At 35.1% G+C, this 16,655-nt stretch overlaps 1 protein-coding gene across 2 annotated transcripts in view; it reads left to right on the top strand.

Annotated features, from left to right (window-relative positions):
- Positions 1-16,655, top strand: part of CENPW (centromere protein W) — a 215,124-nt gene that overhangs the window by 179,240 nt on the left and 19,229 nt on the right. The window contains exon 7 of one of the 2 annotated variants that reach the window (XR_012517188.1): positions 8,789-11,987. The exons of the other annotated variant lie outside the window; for it this stretch is intronic. The gene's annotated coding sequence lies outside the window, so the exon portion shown is untranslated. Of the gene's footprint in view, positions 1-8,788; positions 11,988-16,655 lie in introns of those variants that run through there. 2 annotated transcript variants of the gene reach the window in all.

Below are 16,655 nucleotides of genomic sequence, written 5' to 3'. Positions count from 1 at the left end.
TTTATTTGTATTAGGGCAATAAGACAAGTCTTCAGGACAATTGAGCCCTGGATTACCTGTTTATGAGCTGTGCTTGTAGCATTAAACTGCTTATGTTTGTCTGCTTTGATATCATGGTATTCTTTTTCCTTCTACAAGTCATTTGTTCTCCTCTGAGGATAGTGCTCATTCATAGTATGTTCCCTCTCGCTTACTTCATCATTCTTGAGTTAGCCACTTCTCCTTAGTTAACATTTAAAACAAGTAGTAGTCATCTTCAAAAGTCCATGCATGATCTGTATTTATTTCCTACATGTTTCTGTAAATTTTCTATAGAAACTCCTGCATTTATTTTAATTAAATGTTTACCTCTTCTACTATATCATATGGGAAAAGATATATTGTATTTATTTCTGTATCCTCAGGGTATAGTGAAGAGCCAGGTACATAGTATTCAACAATAGCGAGTCAAATAGTATTGTGGTTCAATACCTTAGCTTTGCCTTAGAGTCTGTGGCTGTGGAAGTCTATGGAAGTCTTGAGGAGTCATTTGACACCAGCAAGGGAAGAAAATGGCAAATTCCATCTTATTAATCTTTCTACCAATGGAACTTAGACTTACATCTACAGTACTGTGGAAGGGAAAGGAGAAGGATGAAAGGCAGGAAGAAAAGAAAGAAGGAAGGAAAATATTTATGTTCTTAATGCAGAAGTGCTGTGGAGGAGGGAGTGGAGAAGTAGGAGGACAACTTGAGCTGAAGTAAAGAGCTAAAACAAGGCTTATTTTACAAGAATTAGAAATTTTGAGATAGCCCACAACAACGAGTCTGTACTGAGAAAAGGTTGAACTCAGAAAGTGCTCAACTGCTCTGAGTTATACTTCATATCCTCCAGGACCTAGATAGATTTTATTTCAATTTTTTAAAACAATATCCCATGGAATAAAATGTGTGCTCAGATATATTTTATTTATGTAGTAACTTTCTGATTTTTCTCTCTCCTTAGTTTGAAAGCTGTCGTATGAGAAGAGAGAGGATGTTCTCAAAGGACATAGCCTCTAGGAAGGGGTCCACAGCATATGGCAACAGGAATGACAGTGAAGGGAAGTCACTTAAACATGGCATTTTACCACAGTGGCACTACTTCTCAGTGGCCTGGTCATCCCCTACCATCAATCCGGATCATACCTAAGCTGTTTCTGACAGATATATCCTACCACTACCCTTAGTAAAATCCAAAATTCTTAGCAATTCATGCCACAATTTAAGAATGTAACTAAGTTTTGAAGGCTGTGTGTGTGTTCAATTCAGTGTACACAGTAGAAAGAGCAGGAGGTGGCTTAATAATATCATATGGTATTTCTGGTTTGAGTGGAGTGATTTTACAGGTCTGCCTGCAAAACACACAAAATAATGTTTGTTCCCTATTATGGCAAACACAATGTGAGTGGACAAGACAGAAAACACCTAAAAGTCTTTCCTTGGAAGAAAGACAAATGCAAAGGATAAGCTTCTTCCAATTTTCTTATAACCTTTTTTCACAGGGCTGCCAAATGACTGTTCTGTTTGCCTCACACTAGGGGTGTGTCTATGATGTATTTTCACAAGTGCTTCAATACTGAGATAAAAAGTGTAGTGTGAGTGTCAAAGGTGGACTAAAATACAAAACTCCATTACTTGCCAGTTTTCACTGAAGATAAAATAGTTTTGCTTTATAATAACAAAGGATATCCATATCTCCAAGTCAGCTATTTTACAATCAGGAAATGGTTCTCAAGGTGGCCCCAGATCAGAGCTGATGTGGCCTGACCATGGGTGAGTGTTGTCATTCTGGTACAGAAGACAACATATTGTATAATTCTGGCATTTTAAATAAGCTCTTGCAGCTTGGCTACCCTTGCCAATCTGGTTTAGGAATATAGTCTCAACTGAACTGTCCTCAGTTTAGAGTGACCATTTTGTTTTCCACCCTCAACTTCACTTCAGGCCTTAGATTTGAATAGTAAATAGATAGCAAAACATTACTAGTATGAGTTAAAACTCATGGCAAAATATTTTTATTATTTAAATGCTCAGAGTTGCTGTAGAGTTGTAGGATATACATATATAAAATCTGTAATTTGAGATCCATAAGGGGATAAAAAATAAAAAGAAAACTCTTGGAATTCAGAAGAATACAAGAACAACAAATCCTTTGACAGTGAATGTTATCTAAAGGGGTTAAAAGAAATCAGACTTCCCTGTGGGCTGTGCATGGGGTATGCATTATGTGCTGTCATTAAAGTATTCTTTTCTCTGTTAAGCAAGCATCCCCTGCTGGGACATCTCTTTGATTTGGTGGGAGTCTGGAGTTATACATGAAGTGTGTGCTATCAGCTAGAAATTACTCCCACATAAAAATTTAACATTATTGTCTGAGCTATTTTTCAATTAGTGCATATGTTCTATTCACATGATTTGGATTATTAAATACATGAATTATAACTGCAGTGAAATATGAGTAGAGTTGGGGTTTTTTGCTATAATATTATAACTAATGAAAAATTATGAACAACAACAAAAATGAATATAGTTGAAAGAAATCAAACCTTACTGTTGGCAATAATTCTGAAATGCTGAATTATCTCAAATTGGTTAGTTTAAGGCTTTCATTTGAATTATCTTGAAAATTCTATGTGTAGTGTTCAATCACTACACCTTCCTTTTTGCTCCCAGGCCCCTGTGTTTAAATCCATCAATGTCATGGAGTAGTGGAGTTTAAAAAAGTATTTGGAAGGGCACCAAGCTGAATGTTTTGAGAGCGCTAAGCAATAAACACACACAAGACTGAATGTATTTTCATGGAGATTGAAACCAAGTTTTTTTTCAGAACATTATTAAAGAAGAATTCTGGCTGCTTACAGGGGACAGTAGAGCCAGTCAATATGTAGAGCTGCTTTACTTAATTAAATTCATATCTCTTTTTAAGGCTTCTAAAACATAGTAATCACTGAAAAGTCCTTGCAATCTCTTTTGTGATATGGGGTATTTATTTCCTTCTTTGTAAGACAAGCTGTAACCGTTTTTTTCATAGCATATGTCTCTTGAAAGGGAACTCAGGCTGTGAAATTTGAAAATGAAATTGGGTAATCTGTTGGAGGTTATGCTGAAATCAGACCCAAAACTTAGTTACATTGTGCCACTCTTTCTGTTCTAGTCTAATTCACACTTTTGTTCAGAATTTGTATCTTAAATATTTCTAGGAAAAATATAATTTTTGTAATAGATAACTCATTTGTTTGATATTTCTTGGAGTACTTTAAGACTATTGAACGTTTTTCAACAACTAGAATTTAATCTAAAACTAACTTAGGCAAATTTATTTTTCTTAGTTTTCCACAATTCGAATGAATAATAGCTGGATATATAGATCTTTTTATTTCTTCAGAATTCCCTTTGCAAAGAGACAGATTAATTAAAGAGGGAATCCTCCAGAGGTATATTATTCCAATATCTCTCTCAGCACCCATATATTGATCTATTTAACATCTTCTTCTTGTATAATCCAGAACAACAATTTTGAGTCTCTCTAATAATAAAACATCAATCAATGCTGCAATTAGAATTTTGTCAAATGAATTCATAGACAGAAGCAGACCTAGATATGAAATACATAAAGTATTTCAAAATTTATCAAGTCAAATCAATTATCTTCCCCAATCTATGATTAAACATACTCTTTTCTCCTCAGCTATGTGACTTTTGGATAATTTTCAGTGACTAAAATATCTGTCTGTATGTGTATGTGTGTGTGTGTAATGTGTATGTTTTGTGTTAGATGTGTGCAGGTATTGTGAAGCCAATGTATTATATTTTCTTTCTTTTTTGTTTAATTGTTCTTTTATTTCTTTTAAGGAATTAAAATACAGAGGAGTATAAAAAATTATATAATGATACTACTGTCCCAAATTACCAACTGTGTATTGCTTTTTTGGTTCAGATAAAGTTTCAGTTTTCTAAAATATGGATTCAATAAGCACTAGTTAATAACTGAATTGTAATCTTTTTCATCCCATAATTTCTTACTCCTGAATAATGAGATTTACTGAGAGATCTAGAAGAGTCTGTAATATGAATCCTAATAGGTTTCTGCAAAGAAAATTCAATAACATTGGCTATGTTGGTAGATTTGGGAGCACTTCATTGGAAGATAACACAGAAGGCTCTTAATTTGGAAAGCTTAGCACACTGGCATAGAAGAAAATGTAAATCAGTTTGCATGCTGCCACATGTCTTCATGATTTTATTTTTTTCACATACTTTGCTATCTTTTTTGGAAGAATTTTCATATATTGCTTCATTTTACTTTTTCTAGCAAGTCTATGTCTTATTTAAAATATTATAAAAATGCTCAAATAAAGATGCTACCTCTTAACCCTTAATAAGATAATTCTGGTAGTTAGGTGGTGGGAAACTAGTCTGAATTTTAAAAAAAATAATAAGAGTCTGTGAGACTACTGGTCCAACTCAAATTTCACTGTTCTCTATTTGGAAGAAGAGAGAAGTAATTTTGCCAACTTTAAAATACAGTATACTCAAAAATTGTCAGCTCTAGATTTGAAGCACATCTCAGAATTACTTTGGCTTAACTCAGCTATGTGACTTTTGGTTTGCTTTTACTTTTTAATTCTCATGGTAGTTCTGAAGGGAAGAATGAATTTCACAAAAGGAATCTTGTTTGCACATTGTAAGTTGCCTTTTTATAGCAAAAAGTAGTTGCATGATTTATGTTTTCCTGGAAGAGACCTAAGTTAAAAATTGCAAAAAATTTTTAAAAATTATAAAAATATATTTTCTATTTAATGTAATTGTTTTCATGAAGTCTCTTTTTCCTTTTCTTTCAATATATCTGGTTTTATCCTATGTGGAATTATAAAGATGGTTCAAATATGCTATTTAATTGCCATTATTTTAAGCATTCAAATGCTTCATGTTATTGCTTATATTTACAATGACTGTGCAGCTGCTGCTGTTATTATTGCTGCAGCTGACATTGCTTTCCATTCGTGTGAAAGAAAGGGATTGGAGAATCTCCTTTCCATTTTGAACACAAATGAATGAACGTGTCCTTTGGTTCCTTTTCTGTAATTTTTGTAGTGGGTCACAGGACCTTTTTACCTGATTAGATCTCCCTCATCTTCCCTACCCTCCCCCAAAGCAGGTGGTTTCTTATGTTTCAACAAAACTGAAGGAAAACCTAATCTTGTTGTCAGCTAGTAGATCATTAAAATAATTTTTGATGATAGATCACCATGTGATTTTTGGCATAAATGCTGACTGAGTTCAAAGAATTTTGTGACATTTCTACAAAAATAACCTTCCCATTTTCATTTCCTTATTTTAGGAACAACTTTTTGTAATGCTTCATTTATAAAACTGAAACTAAGATAGAATTATGATGTGCCCTGCTTTATCCTAGCAAAAGTGATGTTTATTTATGTAATAATATACCAATTGAAAAAACCTGTCTCATCTATCACATTGAGAGTAATTTCCAAAAAAGATTTATGTTTAATAGTTTTTGTCAGAATTTGTGAATATGTTTTTTGCCAAATTTCATACTATAATTAACATTAAAAACTCAATGTATAACATTTATTTTAATATTAAAGTCTTTAAGGATGAGGAAAATAGATGTCATTACTATCTATTTATATACTTTTTGTCAGAGAAGTGTTACAGTAACACAAAACTTCCAAACATACAAATAGAGGAAGTAAAATTATGTTGTGGAGGTGGGATCAAAATAAGTTCTACACAAAATACTAGCAATGTAAAACTTAAATACAAACCTATCTATTTTTATGTAAATCAGTGATAGTTGGCATATGTCAAAATATATATAGGTTCTAGTAGAGAACAAAGTACACTAGGTTCTATTGTATATGTTTAAAAGAGTGATGCAACAACTTTATTTTAAAAACCAATATATTCTATTTTCCAGAAATCGTATTCTTTGCAAATATTTAAGTTTATCATGACTACTTTAGATGTTAAAAATATGTGAAGGGGTATCTAGTTTTCAACATTATTTGGGGTTTATGAACAAAAGAATGTTTGAATACTACTATTCTATACTAGATCCCAATCTACTTGCCTGGAGTTTTGCTATTTGCTTCACTCTTGTCCATCCTTTTTATTCCAACACCATAGATCATGACTCAGGCCTGAATCACTGTGGATTAGTCACCCTTCTTTGGACACTGAAATTGGCAATTTCTCATCTTGTCTGTCTGGTTCCCTCAGCTACACTGTGCTGTCCTCAAAGTCCAGCACTCCTTTAAGCCTAAATTGAAAGTCTACCTCTTCTTTGATACTGTTCATAGTTATCCCAGCTGGAAGAAATTTATTTTTCCTCTGCACCTTTTAAAGAACTAGTTTGTACCAGTTACATAACTCTTATCTTACACTGTGCTTTAGACAGAGTCTAAGCATTTTTCTCTTTTACATGAGTATAAACTCCTATGTGGAAAGACCATGTTTTTTGTGAGCTTATTATGCTTCACAGTGCAAAGTTTAGAACCTCATACCTAGTAGGCTCATTTTTTGAATGGATGCATGAATGAAGTAGATATATTCAAAGGAAAACATTTTCTATTATTTTAAAGATCCTTTGATGTGGCTTTCTTGTAACTTCTTTAGAAGTCATGGGGGTAGGAGGTGGAATATTGAAATCAGCCTAATGAGGGAGATGGTATTAATGCTGAAGAAGACATACTGGGAAAATTACTCTAGATAGCTAAATAAGTTGGGAAGAAATGAAACCAGGAAAAGTATGAGTGGAAACAAATAGAAACATTTTAAATTTAATATGCTACAAAATCCTGTAGGAGTGATTTTTGAATGTGATAGAAAAAAATGAAGCCCTGACTCCATAGGTAAACATATGAGTGGAAACAATATCAAAGGGGATGGAAGGAAGCAAGGGACCTTGTCAACAGAATTTTTGTTTTTTGTTTTTGATTCAGCTTGTAGGAATCCAGCCTAAGAACTGTATGGCCAGAACAGCTGTACCTTTAATTATTTTATTAGTGGTTTTTTTTTTTTTTTTTTTTTTTTTTTCACAACATGAGTTCCAAAGTAATCAAATTACTTAGACAAATATAAAGGGTTTTTTTCCATCCTATTTTATCATAAGATTTTTGTTTTGCTTAGTTTTTATTGGAGGATAAAATATTTCCTAACTTTCTTAAATTTTAAAATAATGTTTCAAAGGACAGCTATCTATAATCTAGAACCTGTGAGTTATTTCATTCCTCAAATAGTGCTTTTAATGTTCTCATAACATTTGAGCCCATGTGATTCCCAGAGCCAGAAGTCCAGTGTTGCTTAGTAATGTCTTCTGGGACTCTATTGATGTAGGGTTTTATGTTTTAACATGCAGAGCCCAGGGTTCTGATGTGAAGAATATATTTTGGGAGCTACCCTGTAATACATTCTTACATTTTTTTTTTGTTTTGGAAGAGGGCAGTGATTATCTTAGAGTCAGTTTTGCTTTTTTACTGGTAATGTTTCTTGAAATGCAGTATAGTTGGCAGCTGATAGCAAAACCCAAGAATTTCAACAGAAAATTTAATTATAAAAATGACTAAATTGGAAAAAATCTTGTGAGAAGTTCCCAGGAATTATATGATACTTATAAGGAAGCAATAACAATTAAGTACCAGTTTCTGAGAGGAAAAATTACCTTGGAAAACTGTATTTAAGTTAAACTCTGTCTTTCCTGGAATATGTAGAATTTACACTGAGATTTCAAGGTTTTAAAGATTTGTATTTTAATAGAGAAGCACGTCCCTCTTCATCATACCCTTGCAGAAATGGAAGACCAAAAAGAGAGAGAAATTTATTTATTAATTATTATTTATAATATAGTCATATATAATATATTTAATTCAGGCATCCCCAAACTACGGCCTGCGGGCTGCATGCGGCCCCATGAGGCCATTTATCCAGCCCCCCGCCGCACTTCAGGAAGGGGCACCTCTTTCACTGGTGGTCAGTGAGAGGAGCACAGTATGTGGTGGCCCTCCAACGGTCTGAGGGACAGTGAACTGGCCCCCTTTGTAAAAAGTTTGGGGACGCCTGATTTAATTACTTAATATTTACAATGGAAATATGTAAGTCTATACTAATCTCTAATCTCTCTCTCTATAATACATGTACACATGTACAATTCTGTCTCTACGATTGACTTTTAGTTTAGATGATGTAATGATATAAATTGAGGTGTCCCATGCATTTGAATATAACTAGAACTTTACTCATTCATTTGGATATGACTACAAAGTTATAGACACTCATCAAGATACTCTTGTTCTAGTAACATACATGTTTGGCATGATTATAAGAAACATTCTTTATAGGATGATTGCATCAGGAAAAATAAAATGTGTGGGTAATATTTTTAGTAATTTAACAATAGCTTAACTGAACCTTAGGGGCAGGGATTGTAGATTACACTCGTAACTAATAATATTTGATTTATTAAATAGAGGAATGTAAATAAAAACTATCTTAAAGACCATTGATACATTTAAAAATGATTAATTGAGCACCTACCTGTACGATATTATATGTTGGATGCTATTTTAGTCACTGAACAAAACTGACACTATCTCTGTTCTTTGTAGCCTGTATTCTGGATGCCAGACATTAAACAAATATAAGTCATGTACAGTGGTAATAAATACTATGCAGAATAAAAAAGTCAGGACAAGGAGGTAATGAATTACGGTGCCAAATAAATGGTTTTTTCCTTTTGGTTTTATCAGGGAAGGTGTCTCCTATCTATGGACAGCATGAGAATGAAAGCCTTGGAAATATCTGGGAGCCAAGATTTCAGAAAGCAACAGTGAAGGCATACCTGAGCCTGTATTCTGGGAAAAAATCCAAGAGGCCAGTGAGTTTGGAGTCAAGTAGCAAAGGAGAGGACTAAAGGAGTTAAGGCCAGAGTGGGAACCATGAGGAATACCATGGGTACCTTAAAAGACATGAGTAGGACTTTGGAGTTTATGTAGAATGGGCTGGAATCGTTGCAGAACTTGAGCAGATGAGTGACTTGATCAAACTCCTTGTTGTGTGCAAACTAGACTATGAAGCAAAATGAAAGCAAGATAACTTGTGTAGGAGCCATTACAAAAATTCATGGGAGAGATGAGAGGGATATTGGCCAGGGTGACTGCAGCAGAGGCAGTAAAAAGTGGTAGGATTCTGGATAGATTTTGAAGGTTCATCCAGTGTAATTTTGAGGATGTGAGAGAAGGCAAAGAATGTTTTACATATGTGCACTTCTGGGGAAAATATGCCTCTTCTGAGGAATACTTATGATAAACTCTAACACACAATAAATAAAATCACTATGACTGCTCTGAGGAGAGTGACTTAAGAGAGACAGGTGAAACAGGATGACTCATTAGGAAATCACTAAGATTAACTTGTTTAGTAATAAAGGTTATTAAGATCAGGATTTTAGTGATAAACATGGTAAACAGTATCCAGATGAAATTATATTTTGAAATGGGTGTCAGAAATTTTGACAGAACAGCTGTGAGAGATAGAATCAAAATCATGCCAAGAATTTTGGTTAAAGAATGATATGACAATCTTAACAGATTGACAACATTTTTTTCTAAATTAGATATCTTCCCATTTCTGAAAGCTGGAATGTCTACTGATTATTCGTTACTGCATCTTAACACAGTTGTACATTCAATAACTTTCCTTATGTAACTTTTGACTCTTGCAACAACTGTGTAAAGCAGGAAAGAGAGATATTTTATTTCAATTTTGGAGATGAAGGTGATAGATTTGAGAGAGAATATGCGTCTTGCCCAAGAGTACAGTTCTAATAATGGCCAGACTGTGGGTAAGAATCCAGAGTTGTTAACCCTAATTATAAAAACATATATTGTCTAAAAAACTAACACTATGTTTTTGAACCTGTGCTATTTGTAGGATATTAGATATCTTACCGGGTACAGGCTTCACAAGGGCAGAGATCTTTGTCTATTCTGTTCCCTGAAGAACCCCAAGAGCCTAGATACAGAGTACAGTGCCTGGTACAGAGTAGTTTAGCACTGAATCAGGATTTCTTGAATGAAAGGAAAAATCTTGCCTAATATTGTTGCTATGCTTAGATCAAATGAAATTTGATAATTAAACTCAGTCAGGAGTGATTCTCTCTTTAAAGGAGAAATTAAAGGAAGTTGTTTTCATAAGGAAATTGAAAACCGGTTTTAGTCACAGATTAGAAAGGCCCCAATACATAGACCTCTACCCTAACCTTTTAGTTCTTGTTCTGTTTTAATGATAAGTTATTTTATAACAATTATAAGTGCTATTAATTATATGTGAAAAAAAGTCATTTGATTACTAAAACTTTATATACCTTATTCTATAAGGTAGGTTATACTGGAAGATAGCTACCCAGCCAGTAATTCACATTTACTATTGTATCCAAGATGCCATGTGACTTGTTCTTACCACTGGAATATGAGTGGAAACAGTTTGTGCCATACCAGGGTCTGAGTTTTTAGGAGCTGGTAGGGCATCTTCATATTGTCTTGTCCTGCCTGCTAACAGAACCACTTAATTGATAAGATCAGTACAAAGATTTACCATCTATAAGGAATTGGGGTAAGTGTGGGAAATGAATATCTACTGTCAATAAAATTATTTTTTGTTATAGTTACTAGTATTACCAAACCAAGCTGACATTGGAAGTGGGGTTGCAGCATTCAAAAACACATGCATATGTAACATTGACCTCAAGGCTGGATGGTTATAAAACAGATATTGGAGGTTGGGAAAATGAAGATCCCTATTTTACAGTGGCAGACTTGATAAAACTCTTGCCTGTGATAACTTCAAAGTTAGGCCATATGCTTCCAAGACTGTGGCTCTAGAAGCAGAAGTTGGAAAACAGCATTATATTTTGTGTTTATTGTTACTTGCTACTTTTATAAGATATTACAAGAAAGAGATGAATTAAGGCAAGAATTGACTGCTTTCAGAGCATAAATAAAAGGAATTAGATTAAATCCAGAAATATAAAGCCTCACAAGGTTGAAAATGCTCAAGGTCTGGACCACAACTGGATGAGACTGAAAAAAATCTCATTAAGACTTCAGTTAAACAGTTGGGCTCAACTCTGCAATGAAGATAAAAGAACTTTGAGTGTCATTATTGACACATGGAATTCACTAGCAGCAAACAGTTCAGAAGCCTCGTAACTTTGAAAAAATTGATTGGCAAGGAAATTTTGAGCCCAAGTCTAAAAAAAGAGCTTCTATCATTCCCAGGGTAAATAAAGGTCTTCACTGTGTCTGCCTGACAGGATTTCATTATTGCTATGGACCAGGGACTGACATGTGTTTCCTATTCTTTCCCTTTCCCAGTGGGAGTGTTCATGGTGATTATTCTATTTCTGCTGCCACATTGTATGCTGGGTGTCAGGGGTGTGGAGGAAAGACAACTTGCCTTTTAGTTCATGGGTCACTGGACTGTAAGCTGCCACATATGGCTGAAGGAGAGAACTGTGTATTACCCAGGGCTCTTGGATTTTGAGCTGGATGCCACAACTGGATGGAACTTTTTGAATAATTCAGTCTAGGGTAAGAGTGAGTGTGTTTTGTGGGGAAGAGGAGTGCACAAAGATACTTAATGGCCAAAGGAGGTGACTGTGGCACAGATGGATAGCTGTCCACATGGAATTTGTTACCCTTTCTATATTGTGTTTAGTTACCACTAGAAAGAAAGGTATTCCACCAGGAACTACATTGTCAGGTATGTTTACACTCATGTGTATCAGCTGATTAGTTTTATATTAGGGAATATCTATGAAAATGATCATTGTTGCCATGAGACCAGGTTTTTAAAATAGTGGCTGAGGCCAACGTCAGGAGTTTGAGACTAGTCTGGCCAACATAGTGAAACCCTGTCTCTACTAAAAATATAAAAAATTAGCCAGGTGTGGTGGTGTATGCCTGTAATCCCAGCTACTCAGGCTGAGACAAGAGAATTGCGTGAACAAAGGAAGCGCAGGTTGCAGTGAGCTGAGATTGCGCATTGCACTCCAGCTGGGTGACAGTGAGAGACTTCATCTCAAAAAAAAAAAAAAAAAAAGTGGCTGAGGGGTTTCAGCTCTATTTCCTTTTTGTTTTTCTTCTTTTCTTTCCTTTCTTTCTATTTTTTTTTTTCTGAGATAGGTCCTCTCTCTGTTGCCCAGGCTGGAGTGCAGTGACACGGCCTCAGATCACTGCAAGCTTTGCCTTCCAGGTTCAAGCAATTCTCGTGCCTCAGCCTCCTGAGTAGCTGGGACTAAAGATTCACACCACACCTGGCGAATTCTTTGTGTTTTTAGTAGAGACAGGGTTGCGCCATGTTGGCCAGGCTGGTCTCCAACTCCTGGCCTCAAGTGATCCTCCTGTTTGGGCTTCCCAAAATGCTGGGATTACAGTCATGACCCACTGTCTGTTTTCATTTTTGATAGATTAGGGCAGAGAACTCATCAACCATACAATGATTGAGCCACAAAATTGACACAACTTGGGTTATGAATTTACCATAATGAGAAAATCCACCCTCTAACAAAGAACATTTGCATTGGATAGTGAAAAATAACCTTCCTTAATGTTAAGCCACTAAATTTGCAGGCTGATCTGTTACTACAGTTAATATAACCATAATTTATTCAGTATATTATTAGTTATTAAAGATTACTTTTTATTTGGTGCCTATTATGTGCAAGATATTCTAAGAAATGTCACATATAGTCACAAATGAGATAATTTTTTAAGGCTATATGGCATTCCATTGTGTAAATATACACATTTTTAAATCCATTCTTCCATTGGTGGACAATGATGTTGCCTCTAGATCTTGGCTGTTGTGAACCATGTTGAAATTAACATAGGAGTGCAGATATCTCTTCAATGTATCAATTTCAGTTCCTTTAGATATATACCCAGAAGTGATATTGCTGGATCATATGGGAATTCAATTTTTAGAATTTTGAGAAATTGCCACACTGTTTTGCAAAATGGCTGAACTAATTTACATTCTCACCAACAGTGTATATAGAAGAGTGTATGAAGAATTGCTTTATCTCTACATCTTTACCAACACTTGTTATTATTCATCTTTTTTATAACAGTGTGGAATAAACCTTTGATTTTTAAATAACAGAGAATTTTATAGAAAAATCCTCCTACTAAAATTATGTTATTTTTCAGAATCTAATTTTTTTCAAAGACTGTATTTTCTCAATGACAGGTACAAAAGATGTACCCAGCTAAAGCACAAATGTCATGGAATAAAGTAATTCTTGATAATGCCTTACATGTACTGTTTAAAAACAGTTTCTGAAGTGAAATAAACTATCAATTAAAAACAGGCATTTTTCTCTCCTAAAACTTTGAAATTGTTGCCTCTCCTGAATTCCATTGAATTTGCCCTAAGGCTTATCTTTAATGTTAATGAGGCTCTCTAAATTCAATTTAGATGATAACCTCAGCAGTGAACCTGAGATGTGTATGCCTTTTCTTGCTTTCTTGTTTTCACACTCAAAATTATTTATGAGCACTCATATTGTTTAATATATTTGGCAGCCATGGGTTTGAAAAAAAATTATTTAATTAGACAATTTACAAACACAGATCAACAATGTTAAAAATAAGTTACACATTGACATATAGGCACATTACATGACTACAATTTACTTTGTTAGAAGAAATGATTATGACTTACAGAAGATGGTAGGGTGAAAAGAAAATAAATCCTGGAACTCCTAACTCATTAAGCCAAAAGGAAGAGTTAAGCTGGGAACTGTGTTATGTAAACTTGCCTCCCCTTTTGGTTCCTAAATAAGATGACTACGAGATGAAAAGCTACATGCCTCCCCATATTTTGTCCACAGGGAAATTCCTAGTGAACTCCAAGATATTTACCCTCAGGTGTCTCTGTTAAAATTTCATCATGGCAATATTATTGATAGCTTATCTTTACAGGTGCAGCCACCCCCCTGCCCATCAGATACTAATACATATCTGATTGTTCCTGTGCCCCATTTGTCTATGTCATCTTATGTGAAAAAAAATGCAGATTCGCTGAGCCAGACAAAGGCGTGAATGACTATTTTTCACTACACTACTCTTACATGAAAATTGTACACTTTTCAATATGCCACCCTTTCCCCTTTAAATTTGGAGCCTTCAAAATTATCTTTGGAGAAAGGCATAGACCAGTCTCCCAGGCACATTTCCTTAACTTTGGCAAACAAATATTCTAAAATGATCAAGACTAGTGTTGTCATTTTTCTCTACTGACAGTAGTTTTAAAAATTCTTTGCTTTTTTTTTTCTTGCCAGGTAACACAATGTTTCCAACTTTTCTGGACTTACTTTTCTTTCTTTCTTTCTTTCTTTTTTTTTCTGAAACGGAGTTTCGCTCTTGTTACCAAGGCTGGAGTGCAATGGCGCGATCTCGGCTCACCGCAACCTCCGCCTCCTGGGTTCAGGCAATTCTCCTGCCTCAGCCTCCCGAGTAGCTGGGATTACAGGCATGCGCCACCATGTCCAGCTGATTTTTTGTATTTTTAGTAGAGACGGGGTTTCACCATGTTGACCAGGATGGTCTCGATCTCTTGACCTCGTGATCCACCCGCCTCGGCCTCCCAAAGTGCTGGGATTACAGGCTTGAGCCACCGCGCCCGCCCTGGACTTACCTTTTAAGGGTAGATTCTCTATTCTTGCATGGTGTTTGCAAGAAGAGATGTTTCCATGGAAGTTTCAGTAACTGAATGTAGCTCATACTGCATAATTTTTCTGAAAGTCTGTGGTTACTTTTTACCATTCAAGAGCTATTTTATTCTGAAGTAGGCATCACAATGCAACCGTCAGCACATGTGCTAACACAAGTGTTTCTGTTGCTTTTTTCAGCTCTTATGGGAGCTGCCATGTCTCACAGAATGAACACTACATGTATATTCTGAGAATGTTTTATCAGTTATTACAAAAATTGCCAGTACTCCTAGGAAATTTACTGTCTTTGTTTTCAGAAATTTTCCTGATTCCTTGTTAGAAGGTTTTTCAAAAGAGTCTGGTTTAGACTGAGTTTGGTTTAAGGCTTTGGATACCAATGATATAATGTAGGGAAGAGTTTCTTTTTGTTGCTGTATATCACACTACTAAAGTTATCCTGTTTATAGCAAATCTGTATTTTGTTTGGTGCATGTTGAGAGAACAGCAGGATAAAATGTTTCCAAAATGAATGGATTTTGGCAGGCATATGACCTAAATATCATTACCAGAAAAGGAAAAACTTAGTCTGATATTATACTGCTTTTTTTATGAGAGTCCTGTTCTTCCTAGTCATGTTTTATATGTGTTAAAGTATCCTTGTCTGAGACATTGAGTGGAAACTTTGGGTCATAAAAAGCAGAAATTCCTTTCCCCACTTGTTAGATATGTTTATGAAGTGAAATTATTTGATGGGCTGCTAGTTTTCATGACATGTAACATATAACTTAGTCGAATTGATACATGAACTTAAATAGCACTTGGGTGATTTCCCAGGTGTAATGAAACTTTTGGGGTTAACGGTGGATGATGCTGAATTCACAGTAAGCTTCATCAGTTGAAACAAAATGTTAATGCCTCAGGATGCATTCCTAAGTCTGGCTGGTAACTAGTTTGTCTTGTTAATAAACAACTTCAGCAGATTCAGAGTTTACACTCGAAAAACAACTCCCAAAATTTAGCACTCTTATATCTTAACACTGATCTAATCTTCCGATTTGTCTGAAGCAATAATTTCTCCTTCCTAAGTCCACAAAGTATTATTAAAGTTCATTAAAAAGGAACCTTTTGAGGCACAATTGAAGTTTTCTTGACAATTGTATCCTTGCTCAAGAATAAGTGAGATTAGAATGACAGTGAGGACAGAATTCATCTATGAAGCAGAGCCCACTGAGTTTCTCAACGTAAGTGATTCTTTCTAATTCATATCGTTATGTGACCTCTGTATCTTGCTTTTGTGGGCAGAAATCATCTGTGTTCTTTTTTAAATGACTAGCTTATTTTCTTTTGGGCATTTTTTGAGTAAAATTCAAATTAAAACATACTAAAGAATTGTGTTCTGTTAATTTCAACATTGCTTGTTTTTTGTAATATCTGTAGGGAGACCAGCCTGCTGGGACCATAGTTTCTTTTTAGTAAAACTGTGTGTACCAAATAAATGAATAAATAAATAAAGTTAAAAGAAAACGTGTGGTGGCCAGGCAGTGTAAGTGTGGTTTAGTTGTGAGGAAAACTCAGAGGCCAATGTGAAGAATGTGAAGAGAGGAAATGCCCCTCTGTAGTGGCATGGTCAGCAGCCTTTTGGAAGATGGCATAGTAGCTGGCACAGGGCCAGGAGTAAAGACTCAGATAGCTGAGAAAGTAGGCATGACATAGTAGAGGAAGTTGAGGCCAGTGTCCAAAAAGTATAGAACATAGTGAGGTTTGAACAGACAGTGGTAGAAGTGTCCGAGGATGTTATAGCAATGGTGGTAGCTAAAAAGCTTATGACAATGACAAAGAGGAAACCAATGCTTTTGCCATAAGCCTATTATGCCCCTAGTATTCTTTTAAAAACATTCTGT

This window comes from Saimiri boliviensis, chromosome 4 (genome assembly GCF_048565385.1).
Source record: "Saimiri boliviensis isolate mSaiBol1 chromosome 4, mSaiBol1.pri, whole genome shotgun sequence".
Taxonomy (NCBI): domain Eukaryota; kingdom Metazoa; phylum Chordata; class Mammalia; order Primates; family Cebidae; genus Saimiri; species Saimiri boliviensis.
This window is presented reverse-complemented; position numbering and strand designations above follow the sequence as displayed.